Below are 12,126 nucleotides of genomic sequence, written 5' to 3'. Positions count from 1 at the left end.
CCATCCCTCTGGGTCATCCCAGTGCACCAGCCCCAAGCATCCTGTATCATGCATTGATTTTACAAAAGATCAATAAAGGGTCTGATCTTTACAAAACTATTTTTATATTTCTCATTTCATATTACAATAGTATTGTGAATTTATTGCACAACATTTTTGGAAAATAGAAACAAAAAACCCCAAATTAAATCACTGACACATCTACTGCATTAAAACTACTGTTAACATTCGGTTTCATACATATTCAACATTTTGTATGCATTTTAAAATATATACTTTACTTTTTTATGAGAATATTATTTCATTAGCATCTTGGGAACCATCTTCTCATTGTTTTTCTGCCTCACTGATTGCTATTTTTAATTTTTTTAAACAACCTGTTTATTTATTTTTACTACAATATTGTATTGGTTTTGCCATACATCAACATGCATCCGCCACGGGTGTACACGTGTTCCCCATCCTGAACCCCCCTCCCACCTCCCTCCCCATCCCATCCCTCTGGGTCATCCCAGTGCACCAGCCCCAAGCTTCCTGTATCCTAAATCGAACCTGGACTGGCGATTCGTTTCTTATATGATATTGTACATGTTTTAATGCCATTCTCCCAAATCAACCCCCCCTCCCTCTCCCACAGAGTCCAAAACACTGTTCTATACATCAGTGTCTCTTTTGCTGTCTTGCATACAGGGTTGTCATTACCATGTTTCTAAATTCCATATATAGGCTTTAGTACACTGTATTGGTGTTTTTCTTTCTGGCTTACTTCACTCTGTATAATAGGCTCCAGTTTCATCCATCTCATTAGAACTGATTCAAATATATTCTTTTTAATGGCTGAGTAATACTTCATTGTGTATATATACCACAGCTTTCTTATCCATTCATCTGCTGATGGACATCTAGGTTGCTTCCATGTCTTGGCTATTATAAACAGTGCTGCAACGTACATTGGGGTACACGTGTCTTCTTTCAATTCTGGTTTCCTCAGTGTGTATGCCCAGCAATGGGATTGCTGGGTCGTATGGCAATTCTATTTCCAGTTTTTTAAGGTATCTCCACACTGTTCTCCATAGTGGCTGTACTAGTTTGCATTCCCACCAACAGTGTAAGAGGGTTCCCTTTTCTCCACACCCTCTCCAGCATTGACTGCTTGTAGACTTTTGGATCACAGCCATTCTGACTGGCGTGAAATGGTACCTCATTGTGGTTTTGCTTTGCATTTCTCTAATAATGAGTGATGTTGAGCATCTTTTCATGTGTTTGTTAGCCATCTGTATGTCTTCTTTGCAGAAATGTCTATTTAGTTCTTTGGCCCATTTTTTGATTGGGTCGTTTATTTTTCTGGAATTGAGCTGCAGGAGTTGCTTGTATATTTTTGAGATTAGTTGTTTGTCAGTTGCTTCATTTGCTATTATTTTCTCCCATTCTGAAGGCTGTCTTTTCACCTTGCTTATAGTTTCTTTTGTTGTGCAGAAGCTTTAAATTTAATTAGATCCCATTTATTTTTGCTTTTATTTCCAATATTCTGAGAGGTGGGTCATAGAGGATCCTGTTGTGATGTATGTCAGAGAGCATTTTGCTTATGTTCTCCTCTAAGATTTTTATAGTTTCTGGTCTTATGTTTAGATCTTTAATCCATTTTGAGTTTATTTTTTGTGTATGGTGTTAGAAAGTGTTCCAGTTTCATTATTTTACAAGTGGTTGACCAGTTTTCCCAGCACCACTTGTTAAAGAGACTGTCTTTTCTCCAGTGTATATTCTTGCCTCCTTTGTCAAAGATAAGGTGTCCATAGGTGTGTGGGTTTATCTCTGGGCTTTCTATTTTGTTCCATTGATCTATATTTCTGTCTTTGTGCCAGTACCATACTGTCTTGATGACTGTGGCTTTGTTGTAGAGCCTGAAGTCAGGCAGGTTGATTCCTCCAGTTCCATTCTTCTTTCTCAAGATTGCTTTGGCTATTCGAGGTTTTTTGTATTTCCATACAAATTGTGAAATTATTTGTTCTAGCTCTGTGAAAAATACCGTTGGTAGCTTGATAGGGATTGCATTGAATCTATAGATTGCTTTGGGTAGTATACTCATTTCACTATATTGATTCTTCCGATCCATGAGCATGGTATATTTCTCCATCTACTAGTTTCCTCTTTGCTTTCTTTCATCAGTGTTTTATAGTTTTCTATACATAGGTCTTTAGTTTCTTTAGGTAGATATATTCCTAAGTATTTTATTCTTTTCATTGCAATGGTGAATGGAATTGTTTCCTTAATTTCTCTATTTTCTCATTATTAGTGCATAGGAATGCAAGGGATTTCTGTGTGTTGATTTTATATCCTGCAACTTTACTATATTCATTGATTAGCTCTAGTAATTTTCTGGTGGAGTCTTTAGGGTTTCCTATGTAGAGGATCATGTCATCTGCAAATAGTGAGAGTTTTACTTCTTCTTTTCCAATTTGGATTCCTTTTATTTCTTTTTCTGCTCTGATTGCTGTGGCCAAAACTTCCAAAACTATGTTGAATAGTAGTGGTGAGAGTGGGCAACCTTGTCTTTTTCCTGACCTTAGGGGAAAGGCTTTCAATTTTTCACCATTGAGGATGTTTGCTGTGGGTTTGTCATATATAGCTTTTATTATGTTGAGGTATGTTCCTTCTATTCCTGCTTTCTGGAGAGTTTTTATCATAAATGGATGTTGAATTTTATCAAAGGCTTTCTCTGCATCTATTGAAATAATCATATGGCTTTTATTTTTCAATTTGTTAATGTGGTGTATTACATTGATTGATTTGCAGATAGTGAAGAATCCTTGCATCCCTGGGATAAAGCCCACTTGGTCATGGTGTATGATCTTTATAATGTGTTGTTGGATTCTGATTGCTAGAATTTAACAATAAATACAGGATCAAAACCTTGAACTTGCAACTTCATTTATTATATTGAACTCAGTTTCATCAAGTCAAAGCCATGATCAAACAAAATTACAAAGTAGTGGGGGACCTACAACTGTGAAGTTACTGAATTACAATTTAAATAGTGTAGTGATAGCTGTATATGGTAATACTGCAGCAATGGAGGAATGTTATCATTATGTGAGAGTTTTCCTTACAATTAAAATTAATATAATTACCAATATTCTGTCTATATTTGGAATTATTTACATTCTAAATGGCTTCCTCTTGACAAAAAATGAAGTTATTTTATACAATTAAATAATAAAAGAGTTTAGTACAGGCCAGATACTCATTGCTATTTATATGTTCCAGAATAATCTAAGCCTAATTACTGTAACAACTCTGTGAGGTATATCTTATTATTAAGGCTACTGAAAAAAGTGAAAGTCACTTATTGCTGTCCAACTCTTTGTTGACCCCATGGACTAAAACCTCTGTATACTGGATTCACCAAAGAACACTGGAGTGGGTTGCCATTCCATTCTCCAGGGGATCTCCCAGATCCAGGGTACAAACCCAGGTCTTGTACACTGCAGGTGGATTCTTTAGCATCTGAGCTCTTTACTGTGGAAACCCATAAAGTTACTGAAGCACATGTTAAACAGCTAACCTAATGTCACCAAGGAGTAAAAGGTAGAGTTAGAATTTGAACCTAAGAAACCAGGTTCTAGGATTAAAGTTTTCAGGTACTACACTATAGCTACAATAATAAATACAAAAATAAGGTCTAAAGTAAAGGAAGAACGAATGATAAATTCATTTCTTTTAAAAGCAGATACCACTATGCCAATTATCAGAGTGGCTAAACTCCAATAAACAGAAAGTCCCAAATATTGGTGAAGATACAGAGCAACAGGAACTCAATTTATTAACTGTTATTGGAATGTAAAATGGTACAAGCACTTTATGGGCTTCTTATGAAGCTAAATATAGGCTACCTATCATGTAATACAGCAATCACACTCCTAGTTAATTATCCAAATGCACTGAAAACATGAAAGCTTCCACACAGATGTTCAGAGCAACTTTATTCATAATTGCCAAAAATTAGAAGTAATCAAGTTGTCCTTCAGTAAGTGAATAAACTGTGATGCATTCATACAATAGATTATTATTTGGTAAGTAAAGGAATGAGTAACTGAGCCTTGAAAGAAATGGAGAAGGTTTAAAGAGCTATTACTAAGTGAGAGAAGTCATTCTCAAAATACTGAATAAAAAAGGATGCTTTCACCTCTATGACATTCTGGAAAAGGCAAAGCTCTACAGGTGTTGAAAAGATCAGGGATTGCCAGAAGTTTGGTGGAAGAGTTTGGTGGAAGGGGAGGAGAGAGAGGGAAGAATAAGTGCAGCCCAGGGGTCTTTAGGGTCCTAAAACTATCTATACAACATTACAATGGTGGACACATGGCATGATGCATTTGTCAAAACCCACAAGACTGTACAACAGGAAGAGTGATGCCTAACATAAATTATGGTGCTTACTTAATAATCATGTGACAACATTGGTCCATCAGTTGTAAAAATTATAATCAAAAATAAAGAAATGTAATTAACAAAAGTGCTTCTTGTGTTAGAAATAATCTCTAATAACATGAATTACTTTTGTGCACAGAAATTCAATAAAAGAAGCAATACTTATTACAAGGGATTGGTTCACCCATTCCTGGTGGCTGATTAAAGAAGAGAACTTTGGCAAGGCATACAGCCAGGAGCTAAAAATCATGACTGGAAACTATATGAAATGAAGCCTGGAATCTTTGGATATAAAAAGGATCTATCCTTTTTTAACAGAATTTCCAATGTGGCTCAATGCTAAGGAAGCCGCCTGCTAATGCAGGAGACCTGGGTTGATCCCTGCGTCAGGAAGATCCCCTAGAAAAGGAAATAGCAATCTGCTTCAGGATTCTTGGCTGGGAAACCCCATGAACAGAGGAGCCTGGTGGGCTTTCATTCATGGGGTCACGAAAGACTCAGACACGTCTTAGCGACTAACACGCACACACCCTCTTTTAAAGGCCTTTTGATTAATTAAATTTGGCCCACCCAAGATGATATATCTTTTAATAAAACTGACTGCTTAGGCCTGATTCATTAAATCAATTTCACTGCAGCTTCAAAATTCCTACAGAGCAGTGAAAAGATGAGTGTGTAACTAGGTCATTAGGAGGTGTGTGTGTATGTGCACTATAAAACAGTTATTTCAAAGCCTCCTTGAAGTTTCACAGGAGTGTAGCTCTTACAGCCTACCTGATGTAGAAACACACTAGCAAGGGAATTCTGCACGATTTACTTCAGAAGCAAAGCTGTGTGGGAAACCATGACGGTGGATATAGCAGTCATGGTAGTCTGGGGGGAAGCACTGTGGACAAGGAAAGCAAATTCATTTTCTGAGCAAGTGTATTTTCCAGGAAAAGCAAGATGTTACCCAATTCGATAAAGAAAGGGATTTAATGTAGTCAGCCTGCCACCAGGTAGCTGGCTGATCACCTCAGAGAACTCAGGGTCAGTCTCCATTGTTGGGATAAGGACACTCAACAGAGTCAACAGCCAGGCCAGCCTTGGGGGTGGAATTCAGCATTGCTAAGCTCATGCTGATCCCATCCTTGTCACCAGGACTGCTTTGTTCATGAGTCATTGAGCAAAGACAGAGGTGGCTGAGCAGGATGCTCACAGACATTCATAGTAGAAGCCGTCTTAGTCACTTGATTGCTAAAGTACCTCTTTTTTTGTTTGGTTGGTTGGTTTTCTTTTTACTAATTCACATGGAACACAAATATCTTCCTTTCCTGTTTCCAAAGACATCTACCTACAGACCATCTTCAAGACTCTTTTTCCATGAATCTTACAATTGTGCCCATGATCATTCCACCAAACCATTGGCCACATTTCATGAATTGGTATCGAGCTGGTCATTTGGCATTTCGCCTTATAGGCAAAAGCAAACAGGCAATTACCCTGACTGAAGCTCTGCCTTTTACTGAAAAACAAGTCCCTATGCCCAACTTACAGGGAGGCTAAACAAGAACAGAAGGTCAGGGTGTGGAGCCCAGAAAGATGTACTGAGGGCCCTGCAAGGACAGGAGTGGCTCATGCCTTAAAAACCTCAAACTGCCTGAAAGCCCTCAGTGAAGCCCTTTCCTAGAAAGCTGAGGCAGGAGCATGGTGAGGTGTTTAAACATCTTGGTGTCAGAGCTCTAGATCTGGAGGCCAGGTCACGGTCAGGTAACTGTTCCCGTAAATAACGAAAGCTAACACTCGTTAGTTTCTGTTCTGACAAGAAAGGGCAGGTCCTGAGGCATGACTTATCCTCCAGGGTCCAGTCCTGGCAGAGTCAGAGCTCAGCTGGCAGCACCCTCAGCGCTGGGTCCTCAGACCCTGCTCAGCTGTCATTGCTGAGGGAGCCAGGCGCCAAATGCAACTGGCCCTCAGGCTCCTCAGGCCAGCCATGTGGGGGGTGTGGGAGCAGGTCTTGGAGATGGCATCCAGGGCAGATGGTGCAGCCAGAAGGTGGCAGAGGCGGGGAGAGGGTCACTGCCTCCTCAAGGCCTGGGTGCGGCCAGTAGAGGCCGCAGTGAGGGCTCTGGAGGTCAACAGGACACAGACCACCATATGTCCCCTGGGTCCCCAGATCACCATTGGTCTGAGGCTGGATGAACTGGAGCACCCTGGAGGGGAGGCCAGGATTGACTCTTACCTCACTGTCCATGTGACAAGCCCTGCTCCGCTGACCTTGCCTGGTTGTCCCCACTAATGGTCACTCACTGACAGTTGCTTCCTTGGGGGAGGAGCCCATTGAAAATGGCTGAACAGGACTTGCTGCCTGGTAACAGGGTGCAGAGTAATAGCTCACAGGTACAGCTGTGCTGAGGTCTGCTCTTGGCTGTGCTCTGTTACAAGTCTCCTGGTCGAGTCTCCATTCAGCCCTGTCCTTTAGAGGTACCCCCAGACAGAAACTAGGTGGCCACAGCTGTCAGCTTTGGGTGGTCTCTTTATATCCCACAGTACTGTCTTTATTGGGCTCAAGAATGTGATATATGAATTGGAGCCATGGAGATGTGAGCAACCTCCTTCACACAAGCTACTTTTCCCTCAGCCCTGCTCAAGCCCTGTCTCCTTCATTCCCACTTTCATTTGATAATGGAGCACTGTCACACATGCCTGACTTTGTGCCTTGGTAGGTCAGAATATCTTGCCTCATGATGAACAGGAATAGAAAAATAAATAATAATAAGAAGAAGATGCAAAATGATTTAAACATCCTATTTCTACTCACATGTACAATCAATACTCATTATGAGTCAGAGAATATTCAGCACCGAGCTGAAGCTTAATGTCTATAGGTAGCAGACAGACAGGAAGACTGCAGCAGACTGGAAGCCCAGGGGCACCAGCTGCAACTGCTCTGCCACTTAAGTCCCATGGGTCAGCAGATCTAATGGAGCTAGAAGCATTACTGGCAGATAGAGAGGTTGTTCAGTGCCACTGCCATCACCGACTCGATGGACATGAGCTTGAGCAAGCTCTGGGAGGTGGTGATGGACAGGGAAGCCTGGCAAGCTGCAGTCGATGGGGTCACAAGGAGTCAGACATGACTGTGCAAATGAACTGAACTGAACTGGAGTACATTGTCAGTTGTTTGGCACAATTACTTTGTTTTATGTTATATACAATTTTAATGAAGAAATTAGTAAAAATGCTATGTGAGATATAAATAAATTTTAAAAGATATGAACTCTGAAATTAGGCTGTTTGAGTATGAATCTTTAGTTTACCATTTACTTGGTCTGTATCCTAGGAGTGGTTAGTCATCCTTTTCCTATCTTGTCTTCCTAATCTGAGACATAATAACATCTATTTCATAAAACTGTTGTGAAGAATAAATTATGTGTGTGTGTTTAAACTAGTTGCTACATCTAATGTGTGTAAATGTAATTATTATTATTCTTGTACACAAGGGAAAATATACAAAAGAAATTACAGAATTAGATTTCAATACAGAAAATAGGTGAGCAAGTAACTTTGTTAAGTATAATTAAATGTACTTTTACAGTAAAAAATAAAATAACTGATAAGACATAATAAATATCACTTCTTTTGATCAAATATGAACCCAAACTTTCTGATATAAGACAGAAATGTGACCAAGAAGAACAGAAAGAACATGACTTGTTTTTCTCTACAGAGCTAACTAGAGTGTACTTTTCTATAAGAGTCCTGTGTCTATACAGACCTTACAAAAGGTATGGACTCACACCAGTCCAGATGAAAGAAAGAGACACCAAGAGTCCTGTCTGAGAAATGATGCAAACCACATTAATTCTATGAAAAGGAGTAAGGCACATATCCAAGAGCAGACGATTTTAAAACAAGAAATCTCATTTTTATAGAAAGAAACATAAAAATTGGATAACACTCATTCACCCTTAGATAACAAATTTTGTGGATCTAAATTAATATAGTTAATCTTCCACTTTCAAGTAGAAATTTTGTTTACATTCCATCTTTTGATATGCATAAAAAGTACTGACTAAAACTTTTATTTTAGAACATCTATATAATGTAGAAAATAATCATTTTATGGAATATTTTTAACTTTTGTTTTTTGAAGTCACACAGCCTAACCAAAATAAAACAAGCTATTATTTGTTGCTTGGTAAGGGAAATCTGCATTGCTGTCACACCTAATTTCCCTAAGAAAGTTAAATGTTGTTATTCCGGAGACGTCATGGCTGACATTAGTTTAGGATAATGAGGGTGTGTAATTTGTTTTGCGTAGATCAGCACTGTTGCAAGTAATGAATGAAGTTCTCAGGTGGGTCAGTGGTAAAGAATCTGCCTGCCAATGCAAGAGACACAGGAGAATTGGGTTTGATCCCTAGGTCAGGAAGATCCCCTGGAGGAGGAAGTGGTAACTCACTTCAGTATTCTTGCTGGAAACATCCACGGACAGAGGAGCCTGGAGGGCTGCAGTCCTTGGTGTCACAATCAAACACACAGCATGCACTCACGCAGAATAGTACATACAAGCAGCCATTATATATTCCAGTCCATTGCTAAATTATGTTTTCTTAAAACTGAATTATCTGATGAGAGTAATCCAACTACAGGCCACTGTATTATGTAAGAAATAATCAGGTTAACATTATAACACAGTTCTTAAACTTGAATATACTTTTTAACTGTTAAGGCAGGAGTTTTACAGTTTAAGCTTAAGTGTACAGTTTTACAATGCTTAATGTCAAAGAACTGCATCCATTTACTTATAAATGTTTATCATCTTAAGAATGCATTCCAACTTGTGACAGTTTGTAACAAATGTCACGAGTCTGATCCTTGTTTTTCTTAGTCATAAAGGTAAGGTATTTGACTAGGTAGTTTTTACTGTGGAACAAACATCAGAATTCATGAATAGCTGAATACACTTATCACATAAACACTAATGATAGATAAAAGCTGAAGCTGAATCTTCCCAAAGAATATCAGTTCCTCATAGCATTTCAATCTCCAGTCCTGTCTGTACAGGCCAAAGTGAGAGGCACCAGTTTTCTGGTTCCTATAACGCATTTTGTAAATTTAAGTAAATTAATTTTTATGTCACTGTAATTTTTCCAAAAGAAAAAAAAGAAAAATATATGTAACAGAAACAGTTCAAACTAAAAAATGAAGTTGCTGATATACTATATATACTAGTACATATGATTACACAAGCAATGCTATTGAGAAGTTACCCACAAAACTAGAAAACATAACATTTTCTAATCTAAATAAATCAGCATAGATTAAAATGTCATTAATGCTGCATAAAAATTCTCAATGGTTCCTCAAAATCATAAATTTGAAGGCAATATGTCATAGAATGACCCTTTGTATACAGTTTAGGCTACCTATTATATTGTCAAGGTATATTGTACTTATTTCCAATAATTGAAAATTGCTTTTTCTACTGGATTCTGAAGCAGTTTTGAAACTCAGCCCAAACAACTGACACAGTACAGAAAGTTATTTCTAGCTTTGATGTTGCCCTTTATTTAAAATCAGAGCAACTATAAACATGAAGAAAGCTAAAAAGGACAGTTGGGTTCATATATGAAATAAATCCGAGAACAGGGAATTTGTCTATCACATGAGTATTACTCCTTCTTGGTTGGTATGCTAATTTATTGTTAGGATTATGGGGACCTCAGGTTAATTTAATACTCGAAGTCAGTATTTCCACTTCTATCAGTGAATAAAAGAAGGGAAAATAAGTAAGTACTACTAAACATATCTCCCTGGATTGGGAAGATCCCCTGGAGGAGGAAATGTCAGCCCACTCCAGTACTCTTGCCTGGAAAATTCCATGGACAGAGCAGCCTGGTGGGCACAGTTCATGGGGACCCTAAGGGTTGGACACGACTGTGTGACTTAGCAATCACTCTCTCAAACATGTCTTAAGGCTGGAATTCCTTATGAGCTAATTAATTTCAAAATGCCAAACAGAAGAAAAGAAAAAAAAAATCCAAAAGCTCTTGCTGAAAATGAACTCTCAACAAAAGGTAAAACAAAACAATAAGAAATGCAATCTTGCAAATCCCAATGAAGTTGACAGCTAAACATTGATTTCTGATAAAATTAATCTGTAAAGAGCAACATTTCAAAGTCTTGAAATAAGTCTGAAAATGATGTTCAAAATTACATCTGAAAGCATAACTTATATCTAAATGAGTAATAAACTATGGAATAAAATAGAGAGAAATTAAACTACACTAGATCAGACATCTAGATTCAGTACTAATAATACTTTTGTAGTTCTTGAAATTACTGGTAAATGTTCATTTTCTAACTATGCTTCAATATAGCATCAGAGTTAAAAATGGACTGTAAAAAGAAACAAACTCTGAATACATTTTATTAATTATTTTATAGTTATTATTTACCACAAATTAAGCTTATTAAAAACATGCCAGGTTAGAAAAATTGAAAAAGACACATGTACCCCACTGTTTATTAGAGTACTATTTACAATAGCTAGAACATGGAAGCAATCTAGATGTCTATGGACAGATGAATAGATAAAGAAGCTGTGGTACATATATAAAATGGAAGATTATTCCATCATAAAAGGAACACTTGACTCCTTTCTAATAAGATGAATAAACCTAGAGCCTATTACAGAGTGAAGCAAGTCAGAAAGAGAAAGATAAACATGGTATCCTAACATTGTGTGGATCACAATAAACAGTGGAAAATTCTGAAAGAGATGGGAATACCAGGCCATCTGACCTGCCTCTTGAGAAACCTATATGCAGGTGAGGAAGCCACAGTTAGAACTGGACATGGAACAACAGACTGGTTCCAAAGAGGAAAAGGAGTACGTCAAGGCTGTCACCCTGCTTATTTAACTTATATACACAGTACATCATGAGAAATGCTGGGCTGGAAGAAGCACAAGCTGGAATCAAGATTGCCGGGAGAAATATCAATAACCTCAGATATGCAGATGACATCACCCTTATGGCAGAAAGTGAAGAGGAACTAAAAAGCCTCTTGATGAAAGTGAAATAGGAGAGTGAAAAAGTTGGCTTAAAGCTTAACATTCAGAAAACAAAGATCATGGCATCTGGTCCCATCAGTTCATGGGAAACAGATGGGGAAACAGTGGAAATAGTGTCAGACTTTATTTTTTGGGGCTCCAAAATCACTGCAGATGGTGATTGCAGCCACGAATTTAAAAGACGCTTACTCCTTGGAAGAAAAGTTATGACCAACCTAGATAGCATATTCAAAAGCAGAGACAGTACTTTGCCAACAAAGGTTCATCTAGTCAAAGCTATGGTTTTTCCAGTGGTCATGTATGGATGTGAGAGTTGGACTGTGAAGAAAGCTGAGCACCGAAGAATTGATGCTTTTGAACTGTGGTGTTGGAGAAGACTCTTGAGAGTCCCTTGGACTGCAAGGAGATCCAACCAGTCCATTCTAAAAGATATCAGTCCTGGGTGTTCTTTGGAAGGAATGATGCTAAAGATGAAACTCCAGTACTTTGGCCACCTCATGCGAAGAGTTGACTCATTGGAAAAGACTCTCATGCTGGGAGGTATTGGGGGCAGGAGGAGAAAGGGACCACAGAGGATAAGATGGCTGGATGACATCACCGATTTGATGGACATGAGTTTGAATGAACTCCGGGAGTTGGTG

The sequence above is a fragment of the Bos indicus x Bos taurus genome, unplaced genomic scaffold (assembly GCF_003369695.1).
Source record: "Bos indicus x Bos taurus breed Angus x Brahman F1 hybrid unplaced genomic scaffold, Bos_hybrid_MaternalHap_v2.0 SuperScaffold_100141, whole genome shotgun sequence".
NCBI lineage: Eukaryota > Metazoa > Chordata > Mammalia > Artiodactyla > Bovidae > Bos > Bos indicus x Bos taurus.
This window is presented reverse-complemented; position numbering follows the sequence as displayed.